General features: G+C 41.9%; 1 protein-coding gene across 1 annotated transcript in view; it reads right to left on the bottom strand.

Annotated features, from left to right (window-relative positions):
• Positions 1-18,432, bottom strand: part of LOC311147635 (cadherin-18-like) — a gene marked incomplete at both ends in the record, with an annotated part of 124,889 nt that overhangs the window by 93,940 nt on the left and 12,517 nt on the right.

The following is an 18,432-nucleotide window of genomic DNA, read 5'->3' as shown; positions in this document are numbered from 1 at the left end:
GTCACAAGCTTGATGTAGTCATTGCGTGCTATGGAAATAGAGCAAATACTTAACTTGTTACTACTTTAACAAACACAAGTGAATTTGTCCCCAATACGTTTGGTCCCCTAAAATGGGGGGACTATGTACAAAAAGTGTTGTAATTTCTAAATCCAAAGTGCTGGAGTACAGAGCCAAAACCACAAAATAAATGTTCACTGTCCCAATACTTTTGGAGCTCACTGTATATACCCAATGAAGGCAAAGAACCTTGAGGGTTCTATCCCTATACCCCAGAGTGTAATGGGGATTTTAAAAAACAACAGCTAAAAAAATAAATAATGTCACATCAAACTTTGAAATTCCTTTTTAATTTGTTTCAGCTGTTTTGCATTGACATTTATATCCATATTAATGATGCTGCTGCATAATTTCTCCTGGTTAGAAAAATGGCAGGTGACGTCCGACACAGTTAGCTACAGACCCAGCTTGACATTGGCAATTAGCTGATTGTTACTTTTATTTCAGTATTTCAGTGTGGAGTCAATTGAGGGGACTGTTTCATGAAGCCATTAGAAGACTATTGCTGACTGAGAGGGTATAATGCATCAATTATTTATAATAAATTATGTATAATAAGTCTTGGTGATTCAATAGCCTAGTTAATCATTACATGACTTTTAACACACTATCTATGTTTTGCTCAGTCTGGCAGTAACCCAGAACTATCAGAGGCAGAGGATCTTTCTTTCGGCTGCTGCTGACAACAACTGCATGTAAGTTGTTCTTCTACATCATAATAATAAAAATGATATGTCTGCATAGCATTTTGTCTTCATTTTGCTAATTTCTGAATATTATTTCATGTTTGGCCGGTTCGAATCCTGGGCGGGCCTGGAAAAAACAGGCAGAATTGATCTGACAACTGGGTTCACATCCTCAAAATATTCCCCTACTGTTGGGCCCTTGAGCAATGCCCTTAACCCTACAACATTCTCTCCATCCAGGGGCGCTGCACTGCAGCTTGAACCTGTGCTCGTTTCAACTGTATGTGTGAGGTCTGCTGTTTGGGGGGGGGGGGGGGGGGGGGGTTGAGAACGGGGCAGAAGACAAACTTTTGTTGTTCGCTGTAACTAATGGACAAAGTTGTATTGTATTGCATTGTATTTTATTTTATTGTCTGGTATTTTATTTTAAAGAAGTCAGGCAGAGTTGACGTGAGCCATCATTCACCAAAGAGATGCCTCCCTGGCCATCAGTGCCTATTTCCCAACTATCTTTGCATATAATGACAATACATTTAAAACAAATCTGATATTCTTTTGTCCATTATTTAATAGTTTATTAATTTATATTCTTAGCAAAAAAGATTAGTAGTAGTCATAATTCATAAATGGCACCATGCAGGGTTCTATTTGGAACCACTCTGGTTCAGTAAAGTAGAACCTCTAAGGTTCTGAAAAATAACTGTCACGCCCTGGCTCTGGGGACACTTGTATGTTGAGCCAGGGTGTGAGTTTCCTTTGGGTATTCTAGTTTTTTGTATATCTATGTTGGCCAGGGTGGCTCCCAATCAGAGACGGCTGTAGCTCGTTGTCTCTGATTGGGAGTCATACTTAGGTAGCCGTTAGGCATTCATTCATTGTGGTTTCTTGTTCCGTGTTGGTTTGTGTATGTAACCAGGGACGTCACGTTTTCGTTTTGTTGTTTTGTTCGTGTGTTCATTCAAATTAAATAAAATGTTCGCATTCCACGCTGCGCCTTGGTCCTCCTCTATTAACGACGATCGTGACAGAAGAAACCACCAAGATTGGACCAAGCAGCGTGTCCAGGAGCCATCGCCAGGGACATCTCTAGCAGATCTCCTTCGCCTCCTCGACTGGGTCAAGCCGGGTGAGGAAGAGAAGGGCTTGACATGGAAGCAGAAGGGCGAAAGGCTGGCGAGGGACATGGAGACCTGGTCCACGGGTAGGAGAGACGCCCAGAAAACTTTTAGGGGGGGGCTAACGCCGTGGACGACGGGCCAGCAGGAGACCGCGGCAGAGCGGCCCAGCGGGTTGGCAGAGGAGGCCGCCAGGTTACGGGGGCCACTGGTCGAAGAGGGGATGGAAGGTGTAGAGGCACGGCGAGAGGTACTGGGGTGTATTACCAGTCCGGTCTGGCCCATTCCAGATCCCTGTGTAGGACCAGTGGTGTGTGTCCCCAGTACGGTCCGGCCTGTTCCTGCTCCCCGCACCAGGCCAATGGTGCGCATCGTCAGCCCGGCTCGGCCCGTTCCTGCTCCCCGCACCAAGTCAGTGGTGCGCTTCGTCAGCCCGGCTCGGCCCGTTCCTGCTCCCCGCACCAAGTCAGTGGTGCGCTTCGTCAGCCCAGCTCGGTCCGTTCCTGCTCCCCGCACCAAGTCAGTGGTGCGCTTCGTCAGCCCGGTCCGGCCCGCTCCTGCTCCCCGCACCAAGTCAGTGGTGCGCTTCGTCAGCCCGGCTCGGCCCGTTCCTGCTCCCCGCACCAAGTCAGTGGTGCGCTTCGTCAGCCCGGTCCGGCCCGTTCCTGCTCCCCGCACCAAGTCAGTGGTGCGCTTCGTCAGCCCGGTCCGGCCCGCTCCTGCTCCCCGCACCAAGTCAGGGGTGCGTTTCGTCAGCCCGGCTCGGCCCGTTCCTGCTCCCCACACCAAGCCAGTGGTGTGCGTCGTCAGTCCGGCACAGCCCGTGCCTGTTCCACTGGTGCCTGGTTCAGCACCGGTCAGCTGCTTCACGCCGGACCAGGGGTACTTTGGGGGGTTGGAGAGGGAGTGGGGATCAGGCCCGGAGCCGGATCCGCCGCCAAGGTGGAGTGCCCACTCGGTCCCTCCCCTGTGGTGTTTGGTTGGCGCGGCCGGAGTCCGCGCCTTTAGGGGGGGGTACTGTCACGCCCTGGCTCTGGGGACACTTGTATGTTGAGCCAGGGTGTGAGTTTCCTTTGGGTATTCTAGTTTTTTGTATATCTATGTTGGCCAGGATGGCTCCCAATCAGAGACGGCTGTAGCTCGTTGTCTCTGATTGGGAGTCATACTTAGGTAGCCGTTAGGCATTCATTCATTGTGGTTTCTTGTTCCGTGTTGGTTCGTGTATGTAACCAGGGACGTCACGTTTTCGTTTTGTTGTTTTGTTCGTGTGTTCATTCAAATTAAATAAAATGTTTGCATTCCACGCTGCGCCTTGGTCCTCCTCTATTAACGACGATCGTGACAATAACCCCTACAAGGATTCTATATAGACGTTTTAGGGGTTCCATATATGAAGCAAGGAATTTATGTTCTATAAGGAACTTTTTTTTCTAAGAGTGTGCTTTACCAAATCAGGGCACTATAACTGTACAACAAACACATGACAAAGAACATTGCATTTAAAGAACATATACAGTACAAAGTGAAAGGTAACACAGTGTAATTTATACAGTGATCTAACAAAACCAGAAGAGTTCAATCATTATTTATATTCTCATCTTCTACATGAATTAACATGTCAAACGTCAAGGGGCTAGCCACATTAACAGGTTATTTTGACTTCACAGAAATAATGCTTCATACTAGCAGCACCATTTTCATATTGCATCGCAGATGTATCTACCCAACCATCATTGAGCATAGGTAGCCAGTGATGTAGTGTTAAAAAAATGTGGGTAAACGCTGATCGCCATTCCCGGTAAATAAAGTAACGCTCCCTACATTTTCAATGCATTTTTCCAAGGTGGGTAAACACTCGTGCAAAAGATAAAAGGTAAATGAATGTAAATGTTATTTACCTGCATTTACCCTCCACTGAAGGTAGCCATTATGAAACATATCAGGTAGCCATTTTGAAGCATGAGGTACCTATTATTGAGCATACAGTATGAGGTAGCCATTATTGATGAGGTAGACTCCCTGTGAGTGAGCATGTGAGGTAGACTCCCAGAGAGTGACAGACAGACAGCTCTGCAGTAAGGCAGCAAGCCTTGTTGGCTGTGATACTTTGTGATATAATGTACTGACAAAGAACTTCAGTAGTCCTGCAGGACAGCTAGCCTGGTTGCCGTCTCTGTTCAGCTATTACATTCCACTCCTTGTCAATGTTAGCTAAAAATACTGCTACCCAGACTACAGGACAGCACCCCAGGGGTGTTTTGGAGTCACGGTCCAGTTGTCAGCCGATTTGCATTGGCATTAACAGGGTATTGAATTCCAATCAAAATTATCATCTCAATTAAACAAATACAAAACAGCAGGGGACATTTAAAAAATGGACTCCCCCCCCTCCTGTTCCCTTCTGTATTAGACAACATTAAGTTGAACAGTGCGAAAAGGTGCCAGGGCCAAATCTAATCAAAACTGTACCTTGCAAATGAATCCCTTCTTAAAAAGGTGCTGGCTGATTGCAAGGCTTACCTCTTGATGTGAGCAAACGGTCCTTTTCTCTGGTAAACCTCAAAGCCTGTAATTAGGTAGGGAGTCAAAGTTCCCAATTCCCATTGAGTTTGTACTCTCCTAATCAGGAATCAGGATTAAGGTAATGACAACCCATCAACCATACAAAGCACACAATAAAATGTGCTGTTTACACTTCCCATGGGTGTTGGAGAATGCTGGAAAGAACCTGTCTCAATCAATATTGAGATACCAGACTATTATTATATGGTTTAAATGTGCATTATACATGTGAGTGGTATGATCAGCATCAGGATGTGTAGTGTCCCCTGTGGCTCAGTTGGTAGAGCATGGCGCTTGCAATGCCAGGGTTGTGGGTTCGTTTCCCACGGGGGGCCAGTATGAAAAATGTATGCACTCTCTAACTTTAAGTCGCTCTGTATAAGAGCGTCTGCTAAATGACAAAAATGTAGTGTAGCTATGTCAGGAAGTGGGGAGAAAGTAAACAACTCCTCACTATGGGAGATGGAACCACTTACATGTCCAAAGGAGGCCCTTCACAAACACAATCGTTTAGCCCGCAGTCAGAGTGCTAATTTAACCATTGACTTCTTGGTTTAGCAAGAGCTAATATATCACAGTCGCTAAAGTGTGTGAGCCACTATGATGCATATGGTGACCGGTCCTTTTCTAATGCCAGGAGATAAAAGTGACAACAGTCTGCGGGTCCTTACACTGACATCAAACACTGTAGGGGAAGACAGTGTTCGTCTGTTAGGTCACATGGGCACAATAAGACTGACACAGAAGTCATAACACCACATCAGATGGGCAATACCGAGGCTGAACCTGTAAGGTAGACCAATCTATGTTGTTAGAGACAGCATATTTTGGGGCTATGGCTACAACTTTATGTGGAGTGTACTTCTGATACTTGTAATGCATTATATTCCAGTAGTCAGGAACAGCCAGAGTGACATAGAAGTCATAACATAAAATGAAATGGCCAATACTGAAACTAACTAGACTAAACCTACCAGGAAGACCACTTCTGTTACAGACATAATTATTTGCTATGGCTGCACCGCCATGCAGAGAGGGCCTTCTAATGCATTAGATTCCAGTGCAGTCAGGGATCATTTATTTATCGTTCATTAAAGATATTCACTCAGAAATGTTCATGACTCTCCGCCATTTGTAATTTGAGTCGATTTTGTCAAGACATGAAACGGGCCTGCCGATAAGAGCCAAGCTGAACATACATCATCAAATAAAATAAAATTGTATTTGTCACATGCGCCGAATACAACAGGTGTAGACCTTACAGTGAAATGCCCTTACAAGCCCTTAACCAACAATGCAGTTTTAAGAAAAATAAGTGTTAAGTAAAAAATAGATGAGTAAAACAATTATAATAGAAAAATAATAATAATAATAATAATAATAATAATAATAATTAAAGAGCAGCAGTAAAATAACAGTAGCGAGGCTATGTACAGGGGGTACCGGTACAGAGTAAATGTGCAGGGGCACAGGTTAGTCGAGGTAATCTACATGTAGGTAGAGTTAAAGTGACAATGCAAATAGTTTGGGTAGCCATTTGATTAGCTGTTCAGGAGTCTTGTGGCTTAGGGGTAGAAGCTGTTAAGTAGCATAGTTTAGTTTGATAAAATCAATTTTTATTTTCAAATGTAGGTACTGGGTTCTACAGTTTGAACACCTGCTGTCTCTGGCTCCAAACCCACCCTGCCCGGCCATCTAGATGTCTGAAAGTTAGTGCATAAGCTAATGATCCATCATGTATGACATTCCTGGGAGTGTGTAAACTTACATGTTGTATTACCATATCTGTTCTCTATAGTTATGTACTTGAAAATGTATCAATTGACCAATATGGCACATTTGGGCAGGCTTGATACAAAATAGTCCAGTATTGCAATACTTTGCTGGATCAATCTGAAACTTTGCACACACACTGCTAAAAATCTAAATTGCGCCTCTTTGCACACACACTGCTAAAAATCTAAATTGCGCCTAAACTGCAATATTATATTGTGGCCTTTCGCTTACATTTCAAAGATGATAATAAAAAATTACAATAAAATAAAAACGCATGTTTTTTGGTTTGTATTATAATTTACCAGATCTAATGTGTTGTATTCTCCTACATTAATTTCACATTTCCACAAACTTCAAAGTGTTTCCTTTCAAATGGTATCAAGAATATGCATATCCTTGCTTCAGGTCCTGAGCTACAGGCAGTTAGATTTGGGTATGTCATTTTAGGCGAAAATTGAAAAAAAGGGTCTGATCCTTAAGAGGTTAAAGTTCTTACTCACATCAGCTACAGAGAGAGTGATCACACATTCGTCCATAACAGCTGATGCTCTCATGCATGCTTCAGTGTTGCTTGCCTCGAAGCGAGCATAGAAGTAATTTAGCTCGTCTGGTAGGCTCGTGTCACTGGGCAGCTCGCAGCTGTGCTTCCTTTTGTAGTCTGAAATAGTTTGCAGGCCCTGCCACATCCGACAAGTGTCGGAGCCGGTGTAGTACGATTCAATCTTAGTATTGACACTTTGCCTGTTTGATGGTTCGTCGGAGGGCATAGCGGGATTTCTTATAAGCATCCGGGTTAGAGTCCCTCTCCTTGAAAGCGGCAGCTCTACCCTTTAGCTCAGTGCGGATGTTGCCTGTAATCCATGGTTTCTGTTTGGGGTATGTACGTTCAGTCACTGTGGGGACGACATTATCAATGCACTTATTGACTGATGTGGTGTACTCCTCAATGTCATCGGAAGAAACATATTCCAGTCTGTGCTAGCAAAACAGTCCTGTAGCTTAGCATCTGCGTCATCTGACCACTTCTTTATTGACCGAGTCACTGGTGTTTCCTGCTTTAGTTTTTGCTTGTAAGCAGGAATCAGGAGGATAGAATTATGGCCAGACCTGCCAAATGGAGGGCGAGGGAGAGCCTTGTATGTGTCTCCGTGTGCGGAGCAAAGGGGATCCAGAGCCTTCCCTCCTCTAGCCGCACATCTAACATTCTGGTAGAAATGAGGTCAAACGGATGTAAGTTTCCCTACATCAAAGTCACCAGGAGCACCGCCTCCAGACAAGCGTTTTCCTGTTTGCTTATGGCCTTTTACAGCTCATTGAGTGTGGTCTTAGTGCCAGCATCAGTTTGTTGTGGTAAATAGACAGCTACGAAAAATATAGATGAAAACTCTCTTGGAAAATAGTGTGGTCTACAGCTTATCATGAGATAATCTACCTCAGGCGAGCAAAACCTAGAGACTTCCTTAATATTAGATTTCGTGCACCAGCTGTTGTTTACAAATATACACAGACCACCACCCATTGTCTTACCGGAGGCAGCTGTTCTATCTTGCCGATGCAGCGTAAACCCAACCAGCTGTATGTTATCCATGTTGTCGTTCAGCCACGACTCGGTGAAACATAAGATATTACAGTTTTTAATGTTCCTTTGGAAAGATATTCGTGATCTTAACTCATCTATTTTGTTTTCCAATGATTGTACGTTGGCTAACAGGACTGATGGTAGAGGCAGATGACCCACTCGCCGCCGGATCCTTACAAGGCACCCTGACCTACGTCCCCGATATCTCCGTCTCTTTCTCCACTGCGAATGACGGGGATTTGGATCTTGTCGAGTGTCTGAAGTAAATCCTTCACGCCCGACACGTTAAAAAAAGCACGAGGTGAGTAATCGCTGTCCTGATATCCAGAAGCTATTTTCGGTCATAAGAGACAGTGGCAGAAACATTATGTACAAAATCAGTTACGCCATTATCTGCCTGTGTATGTCTGCAGTGTGTGTGTGTGTGTGTGTGTGTGTGTGTGTGTGTGTGTGTGTGCGGGAATAATGAAGGCCAGATGAAAATGACTGCAATGTCCTGTAGAGAGGGGAAGGAATGGAGAGATGTGTGGGGGCCTGCCTGTCAGTTAGCAGTGAGTGTCCACATGATACAAATAACTAAAAATAACTCTAGTACTGAGGGTGCCATTTGGTAGGCAGACATACTTTAGAGTACTCTTCTCCATCGGGCTGCAGAGGACAGAGAGGATGTAGGGATTGTGTTTTTCTCTCTCTTTCTCTCTATGGTGAGTTTATTAAGGCCTAGCCGAATGGATGACTGTCTGGCGCATGGCTGGTGGATGTTGGTGGTTTGCAGGGCAGGGATTGCATTATGCCGGAGTGTTAAAGGGATAAAAAATAGTCTGGGGCACCAAAGTCACCGGCTGGAGCGCTCAGATCCCCAGACAAACCCTAGATAGACAAAGTTGAGATAGATTTTTTCATATGGCCAGCGGTACAGCCAGAAAAAGCAGGGGTACACAGAAACAAAGTCTAGATAGATAAACCCTAGACAGATTTCACAATTTGTCCAGGAGTACAACAGGGTACAGCGAGATAAAACCCTGATTTTACATGCTGTTATTTGATAAAGCTGTGTCCAAAATGCCCTATGGGCCCTTGTTAAAAGTAGTGGACTACATAGGGCAACGGATGCTATTTGGGATGCAGTCATACATTAGCATTCATGTCTACCCACTGGGCACACCAAATCATTTCCACGTAGATAATTGGGTAATATTTGGTTGAGACGTTGATCAATGAGATAACAACCTATATTCACCCACTCAAAAAGAGAGCCAAAAGTTAGTTGAATTTTGTATGTTTTATCACTATGCTTTCAACCATCTAAAAGCACAACCAAATTCCAGTGGAAAAACAATGTCAGATTTTTTGTTTAGTTATCACCCAAATACCTATCACTGCGCTTTCAACCATTTAAAAGCCCAGCAAAGTTCAAATGACAATACAATGTCAGATACTTTGTTTATTTATACAACTGATTAATGTGTTATCACTGTGCTTCATCTAATAGCAGAACCAAATAACCTGGATTGCGGTTGAGATTAGTACATGATGCAAGTCGTCAATGCCGTTCGAGATTCTGCACAGACTATTGCAGCAATCGTGAATATCTCCACAGATAGTTCCATCTGTGCCACTAACTTACTCTGGCTTTAATTATTCCAGTTTGTCTACAAATTGATAATTGATATGTTGGATTCACGTCTCCATCTCAACCAAAAATCTAATTTAAAGAATAGGACTAAATCAAATCAAACTTTAAATGTACTGTTGATTTGATTTAGTCCTATTCTTTAACTTAGATGTTTGGTTGAGATGGAGACTTGAATCCAACATATCAATAATTAATTTGTAGACAAACTGTAATTAAAGCCAAACTAAGTCAGTGGCACAGAAGGAACTATCCAGCAGAATATACATATCCTTCAAATATTGATGTTTGTTTGCGTTGACAGTTATTATTGTCTATTATTATATATATATATATATATATATATATATATATATATATATATATATATATATATATATATGTTTTTACGTCTGCGTTGAATTGAAACAATATCTGTTGATAACTTGCAAATACTATATAGACCTAAATAGCATCATTGATATATGAGTGATCAAGTATGGTCACATTTAATTTGTTCTGTTAAACCTACCATATGGAATGACTTCGATATCAACAGTGAATCTATTCTAGTTTTTAAGTGGAGATCGCTCAACAATCATTCTCACGATAACACATTGGTAATACTCAGTGACAAATATCATAGCTAAGCAGGGCTGTACAAGCTGTATCAAAATTAATTGGGATGGAGAGGCTCATCGCCACTTACAACCGTTCTGTGAGAGCTTTGCAAGGTTGTATGGAAAACAGCATTGCACACCAAATATGCACCTCCATTGCCACTTGAGGGAAATGTGTTTTGGACTATGGTCCAGGATAGGGTTTCTGGTGCTTTCTGTTTGAGCGAGCAAATGGTTTCATAGGTAAACAACAACAACAAAATCACAGCATCTCTGTTCAGTTAATGAGAAAGGTTTTAACTGCCCGAGAGGTAAAGAGCATGGTTTGGCCAACTGACTGATGATATGAGACATTTGTTTGCAGGGGGGTCATGAGAGAGATTACAGACATGTAGGTCCTGATGGTACCAAGTACTTGATCAGAGTGAAAATAAGGATCTGACCAGTTTTGAATTTGTGTTCAGAAAGTATTTGTCTGCCCCCTAAACAGCTGTTTTTATTTTATTTTATAGCAAGTGAAGATAGGAAGGATCTGTAGAGTGTCTTCAAATGAATATATCCAAACAAGGAGATCACCATTGTACAGCTGACAGAACAACATGATAAGGTAGACATGCTTGGAGAGGTTATAAGCACCGATCAGAGTAGAAGCTTTCGTTCATCATGTGTACTGGCAAAGTAGTTTGCCACTGACAGACAGATGGACTTACCACACATTCAACCAGATGCAGAGCTAACACCAGGCATAGTAACACAGTTGTTCTCTTGCGATGTGCTTGTTGGTCCAGCACATGAATACACATGCATTTTTCATGTCATAGCTCGTGTAAATTGTTTCCAGAAACACCCAAATCAATATCATTTCAAGCCCCCTGTAGAGATTTGGGGCAAGGCATTGGAATCTGTATCAGAGGCACAGTTTATTCCAGTTCAGAGGTTTATGGAGTGCAATGCATATTGCCGGTATAACGTGCAGTTTGCAAGGATTACAGAGACAGTAACTGTGGTAGTACCAGTGTCAAGCAGGGCTGCCTTTTAGGCATTAGGCTACTTGGAGGTGAAATTATAAGAAATCAAAGGGCCTTGGAGGTTTGAGAGTAAACCAACTGTTTATTTCTTAAATGTTAGCAGTAAAAAACGCCTGATTATTCATCGTTGTTTGTGTATATTTTATAAAGTCTATTTGTATCAGTTTTTTGATATGGAACTTTGCATTGTACTGTGAAACTTCTTGAGGTGTTTACAGTAAATACAATTTGACAGTCTGCCTTTTTAGCTTGGCCTAATAAAGCCAACTTTATTGTTATTTTTGACATCCTTTGTTTTATGTTCTTTGATTCATGTCTTTTATTGGCTTTTGTTAGCTTTTTATCTTTCATTTTATCATTTTACTTTTAAGTGTGACAATAAACTTGGGGGAAAAAATTATGTTTGAGTTGAAGTTTGATTTTACATTGGATCTTGAAATGATTAAATGACAATGGTTGTATGAATATAGATTCCAATACCTTAATAGTCTATCTTTCATATTAAGACGTTTTTAAAATATATGATCTAATTCGAAAGGCTACTATGCACAGGTTTGGAGAAGATGGCTGCTGAACTGATCAGGACGAATGAGGACAATGGCCAAGGTGTTAAGAGTTATTAGCATGTCAGAAGATCCATGTCCTTCCAGAGCTGATTACTCAGACTGGTGAAATTCACAGAAATTCCAAACTCATGACTGTTGACATCTGTTTGCATTGTTACTTGTCAAAACTTGGCTTTTACTTGTCATGATTAAAGACATTTGGACACACATCTAATCACTCGGAAACAGGCTATTTTACGCAGTGTGGGCTGGGTTACAATCCTGGATGGGAGACCAAAGGGTAGCTGTAGATATATAAATTATCCAGTAGGAGATGCTGCCCAGCCTATTGTTATTTTTTTTCTGAAGTGGATATATTGTAGAAGATCTGAAGTTGTTTTAAAAGGTACAAATTCAATATATTTTATACAAGGTTTGTCTATGTTGAAATTTGGTTACCATGATGACATAATCCTGTGGTTTAAATTTCACCCTCAATACAACAGTTGATTACTTTTTTCAAATCCAAGGTATTTTCCACATAAATTCCACATCACAATACGTTGACAAATTACGTTGAAACAATGTTGATTCAACCAGTTTGTGCCCAGTGGGTAGTTGTTGGGATGTGTGATTATCTCAACTGATTAGTTTGTTGTCTTTTGTCTGTATGTGCCTTGGAGTGTTTGTAGTTGACCATGATGATTTAAATGCTGTCAGATTTGCCAGCTGTGTTGCTCAGCAGGAAACAAACACATGTTGGTATCAACTGTCTTGCTAGGAAGCTCATGGCTAGATTGATCTAAGAGTTAGCTTCTGAAAACATGCTGATGGGGAGTTGGAGTAGTTCAAGATGTGTGTGTAGGGGGGAGCGCTCTCTCTCTCTTAGGGAAGTAGGGGAGGCGGTCTGAGAAAAGGGGGTTGGCTCATCAGTTCCAGGCCTCATATTTGCAATTAGCGAGGAGGGTACGTTTTTTGATAAAATCTCAGCCCTGATTCTTTGCTCAAGAGGACTTAATCACTGTTTTATGTGGGTGTGTTTGATTGTCTGATAATCACAGTTTTTCGGCTATGCTTCCCTAATCAAATCCTTATAGCACTCTCTCGACGATTGATTTGTAACAGTCACAGTCTTGGGCACCTTGGTGATGATGGAGCACGCAGCTAATGACCATGCATTGGGAGATTACGATGGGCGCGTGATAAAGATGTGTCGTCCGTCGTTGATGCACATCAACTGTGATCCGCCCTAATGGCTGTCCTCTATTTTGACTTCAGCTGCTGCTGGGGAAATAAAATGAAACCCAGGCCGCTCAGCAGACGGTAATCTCGTCTCCCAGCGGTATAGTTGACTTCTTGATGTACAGTAAAAAGATTATTAGAAGGCTGGGATTGGGAATCAGTCATTACACTAATTTAATGGCTTTGGTTCGGTTGGCTATACTCACAGATGCAATTTAGATTTCTTACTTTTTAGTTTTGCGGTTTAATGATACAAAAATAATGAAAACACTGGCAGATCCACTAAGAAAATATCAAGATTCGGCTGTAACTACTGTTCGCTCTGTGGCTCACAATCAGTGGAGTGTAGGCGTAAATTGTAAATCAGATGTGTCTGTGTGGCACTAACGTGATTAGCTTTGCTGAAATCAAAGGTCAGTCAGACTAACAGATACACAACAAGGAAAATACCAATGAAGTGTTTGTAGAAATGTGGTTTTCAACTTGTGCTTAATGTAATAGTTTTTTAATTGATGTTCACAGTCACACTTTTGGAGCTGATTTTCAGAGCTAGGCTATCACTTTGGCAGCGGTCTAGGCTACACTTGCAAAATATACTGAACAAAAATATAAACGCAACATGCAACAATTTAAACAATTTTACTGAGTTACAGTTCATATACGGAAATCAGTCAATTGAAATAAATAAATTAGGCCCTAATCTATGGATTTCACATGACTGGGCAGGGGCACAGCCATGGGTGGGCCTGGGAGGGCATAGGTCCACCCACTTGAGAGCCAGGCCCACCCACTTGGGAGCCAGGCCCAGCTAATCAGAAATACGTTTTTCCCCACAAAAGAGCTTTATTACAGACATAAATACTCCTCAGTTTCATCAGCTGTCCGGGTGACTGGTCTCAGACGCTCCCGCAGGTGAAGAAGCCGGATGTGGAGGTCCTAGGCTGGCATGGTTACACGTGGTCTGCGGTTGTGAGGCAGGTTGGCCTCACTGCCAAATTCTCTAAAACGACGTTGGAGGCAGCTTATGGTAGAGAAATGAGCATTCATTTCTCTGGCAACAGCTCTGGTGGACATTCCTGCAGTCAGCATGCCAATTGCACGGTCCCTCAAAACTTGAGACATCTGTGGCATTGTGTTGTGTGACAAAACTGCACATTTTAGAGTGGCCTTTTATTGTCCCCAGCACAAGGTGCACCTGTGTAATGATCATGCTGTTTAATCACCTTCTTGATATGCCACACCTGTCAGGTGGATGGATTATCTTGGCAAAGGAGAAATGCACAACATTTTAGAGAAATAAGCTTTTTGTGCGTATGGAAAATGTCAGCTCCTGAAACATGGGACCAATACTTTACATGTTGCATTTATAGTTTTGTTCAGTATATACAGTGGGGAGAACAAGTATTTGATACACTGCCGATTTTGCAGGTTTTCCTATTTACAAAGCATGTAGAGGTCTGTAATTTTTATCATAGGTACACTTCTACTGTGAGAGACGGAATCTAAAACAAAAATCCAGAAAATCACATTGTATGATTTTTAAGTAATTAATTTGCATTTTATTGCATGACATAAGTATTTGATACATCAGAAAAGCAGAACTTAATATTTGGTACAGAAACCTTTGTCTGCAATTACAGAGATCATACGTTTCCTGTAGGTCTTGACCAGGTTTGCACACACTGCAGCAGGGATTTTGGCCCACTCCTCCATACAGACCTTCTCCAGATCCTTCAGGTTTCGGGGCTGTCGCTGGGCAATACGGACTTTCAGCTCCCTCCAAAGATTTTCTATTGGGTTCAGGTCTGGAGACTGGCTAGGCCACTCCAGGACCTTGAGATGCTTCTTATGGAGCCAGCCTTAGTTGCCCTGGCTGTGTGTTTCGGGTCGTTGTCATGCTGGAAGACCCAGCCACGACACATCTTCAATGCTCTTACTGAGGGAAGGAGGTTGTTGGCCAAGATCTTGCGATACATGGCCCCATCCATCCTCCCCTCAATACGGCGCAGTCGTCCTGTCCCCTTTGCAGAAAAGCATCCCCAAAGAATGATATTTCCACCTCCATGCTTCACGGTTGGGATGGTGTTCTTGGGGTTGTACTCATCCTTCTTCTTCCTCCAAACACGGCGAGTGGAGTTTAGACCAAAAAGCTCTACTTTTGTCTCATCAGACCACAAGACCGTCTCCCATTCCTCCTCTGGATCATCCAGATGGTCACTGACAAACTTCAGACGGGCCTGGACATGCGCTGGCTTGAGCAGGGGGACCTTGCGTGCGCTGCAGGATTTTAATCCATGACGGCGTAGTGTGTTACTAATGGTTTTCTTTGAGACTGTGGTCCCAGCTCTCTTCAGGTCATTGACCAGGTCCTGCCGTGTAGTTCTGGGCTGATCCCTCATCTTCCTCATGATCATTGATGCCCCACGAGGTGAGATCTTGCATGGAGCCCCAGACCAAGGGTGATTGACCGTCATCTTGAACTTCTTCCATTTTCTAATAATTGCGCCAACAGTTGTTGCCTTCTCACCAAGCTGCTTGCCTATTGTCCTGTAGCCCATCCCAGCCTTGTGCAGGTCTACAATTTTATCCCTGATGTCCTTACACAGCTCTCTGGTCTTGGCCATTGTGGAGAGGTTGGAGTCTGTTTGATTGAGTGTGTGGACAGGTGTCTTTTATTCAGGTAATGAGGTCAAACAGGTGCAGTTAATACAGGTAATGAGTGGAGAACAGGAGGGCTTCTTAAAGAAAAACTAACAGGTCTGTGAGAGCATGAACCTGCAATAGAGCATGCTGGGAAATATGACAATAATGGGCATGGTTTTGAGTGTTTTACTCTACACAGTAAAAATGACACTATCACACTCAACTCTGGGGTTCTTTTACACCACTGAGTTTTAATTTAACTCCTTAATCAACACTAGAAATGTTACACTGAAAAATGAAGACTAGGTTAAACTGGCCAATTTGCTGTGTACCATACTAAGGCCTTGTTGGTTCACTCATACTCCATTGTATGCTCCTACTGTCTACTCAATAAATCAAAGATAATACTAATTTGAAATACATAAATTATGGCAAAGATATCAACCATGTCAGTACTGTATGTAAAATTATTAAGGAAATACCAGATATATATTCCCATATAAGTACAATTTAAAACATTCTCACACCTATATTTTGAAACGTATCAGATTCAACTTTAACATCAGGAGTTTGAGTGAACAGTGAGGTAAACACCAATGCTCAGGGACTATTTAAAATTAAAATTAAAAAAATACAATACAAAAGCTTATTCAGATTCAGAAGAGCTATGTAGAACCCTACTTGCCTTCCAAATAATCTAACGATCATCAAATAACCTTTCTTCCAAAAACTGTTCTTAGGATGTTAAAGGTTCTAGGTAGAACCCTTTGCCTTACAAAGAACCCTTTTGAAACCCTTTTTTCTAAGAGTGTAGATAAGGAATAGAGTTCCATTTGGGATGCACACAGAGTGTTCTAGAAGGTTTCTGATCTGACCTGATCATAGACGGGACAGGAGCCCCAGACCGACTGGAGGTGTACTAATCCAAATGGCCTCGGAGAAAAGGTGAGAAAAATCAATACATCTCTCACCATCTCGCTCTCTCTCTAGCTCTCTCTCGATCTTAAGCTTGAACTCTTTCTGTCTCACACACACACACAAACACACACACGTTTATTATTCAGGTAGTTTTCCAGGGATTTGGGAAACGGTCTACAGTAAACCTCTGAGTGCACGCATTACATTGATAACTAGCTCTAACATTACTGTAACTGGGTTTAGGGTTTTGCAAGGAACAAATCTTGTAGGGCTGCCTCTTTTCTGTATTACAAACAGGGAATGACACGAGCTGTGACAGTGTATTTTATTCTGTTCTAAATTACCACTCAATGGGTAATGAGCATTCAGAACCCAGCAAGTGCCGAGCTCAGCTTTTTCTTTGCAAAGCATGGAGGGAAAAAAGCAATTTAACTAAAACCCTTACTTCACTTTTTCCACTGTTGTACCATTAAATATAAGACAGTTGCCTGATTCTGTCACAGCACAATCCATTTATAGCAGTATGAATAAAACATTTAGACACCTTTTTGTAGAGGTTGGCATTTTGCTCTGCAAATGACCATAGAATAAGACACACAAGAGGGGGTGGATTCCTCTTAGTCTGGTTCTAAGCACCCAATCTGTCAAAAGACATTTACAACATCTTTCAAACTACTGTAGTAGGTAGTTAAGTCATTTGCCTTGACATGGCCTGAATCACAAAGAGTCGGCCACAAGTACGTATTTAGCTAATCACCAATTGGGTAGTATTATGTGCCATTATGGACTATTCAGTCCCGCTTTAAATGACGTGCAGCTTATAAAGGCTTCATAAAGCCTTCATAAAGGTTTCATGAACACTACATAAATATTTCACAAATCATCTATAACCATATGTCATGCTCTATAAAGGGTTCATAAATGTGGCATAACTGTGTGAAATAACCACCAATGTAAAATGTGACGTAACCCACTGTCAAATATGACATAAACCTGTGCTTTATAAAGGATGGCATTAGCATCGCTTAATAAAGGCTTTATAAATCATATTAAATTGAGGCTTCACAAAGCATTTATAACCTTGTCATGCATCTTGGTAGAGCATTGCAATGCCAGGATAGTGGGTTCGATTAACCGAAACCATCCATGCATAAACATTTATGCACGCATGACTGTAAGTCGCTTTGGATAAAAGTGTCTGCTAAATTGTATATATTATATAATATTACTCTAAAACATTTATAGGATGGCGCAACCTCTTTCCCTCTTGGGTCATAGTCAATATTGGACCTGACTTCAACTTTCCCCAAAATGCTGTGCTGAAGGATGACACACACTCCAAAGTGCAGTCATGCACATACATTTTTTTTTGGCAGGCCTTTTAACATTTCTTAAAATGTGTTGCCTAATTCTGATTTTTTTTGTTTTCCCCCATTTTTTTCTAACTTCTTTAATAGAAGAACAACAAAATTACATGTTCTGTGTTCACAACAATGCTTAAACCACATCAGGGGACGACTTTTGAGTTCTGGGAAATGTCTAAGAAACTTAAATGTTTTTGTTTAGTTGCCCTTTAAATCAGTGTGCATGCCCTGCACTGTTGTTTGGATAGCAATGTTTCTGTAGCGCAGTGATGCGTTTGCAAATCAAATGCCCACTTGTGGTGCCACTGGACAGTGGAAAACTAGTAAGTTAACCTATATTTATTGTAATTTAAATTCATTTAATCAATTTTTTAAGTGTTGAGTTAAAATTACATAGCTACCTCAATGTTTATTTTAAATAATTTAGGTGACTTCAAAGCAACCACTAGCTAGCTAATAAAATGTAGCTAGCTAGCAGGCTCAGCTAAATAAAAATCCCCCTAGATACAGCCACGTCTCATAGTCACATCATGAGGTTTGTAAAAGAAAGAGGAATACAACAATACGAAACAAATTGAGTTTCCCATCTCCCCATTTAGAATATTTCTGGCATAGCACAGAAATGCCCTTATCCAGCTGGTGTGACAAAGGCATTTCCTAACGGACGTGCTAACTTTCTTTG

Source organism: Coregonus lavaretus (assembly GCF_964263955.1).
Source record: "Coregonus lavaretus genome assembly, chromosome: 2".
Lineage (NCBI taxonomy): Eukaryota > Metazoa > Chordata > Actinopteri > Salmoniformes > Salmonidae > Coregonus > Coregonus lavaretus.
The sequence above is the reverse complement of the archived record's forward strand: the minus strand, read 5'-3'. Positions and strand labels throughout refer to the sequence as shown.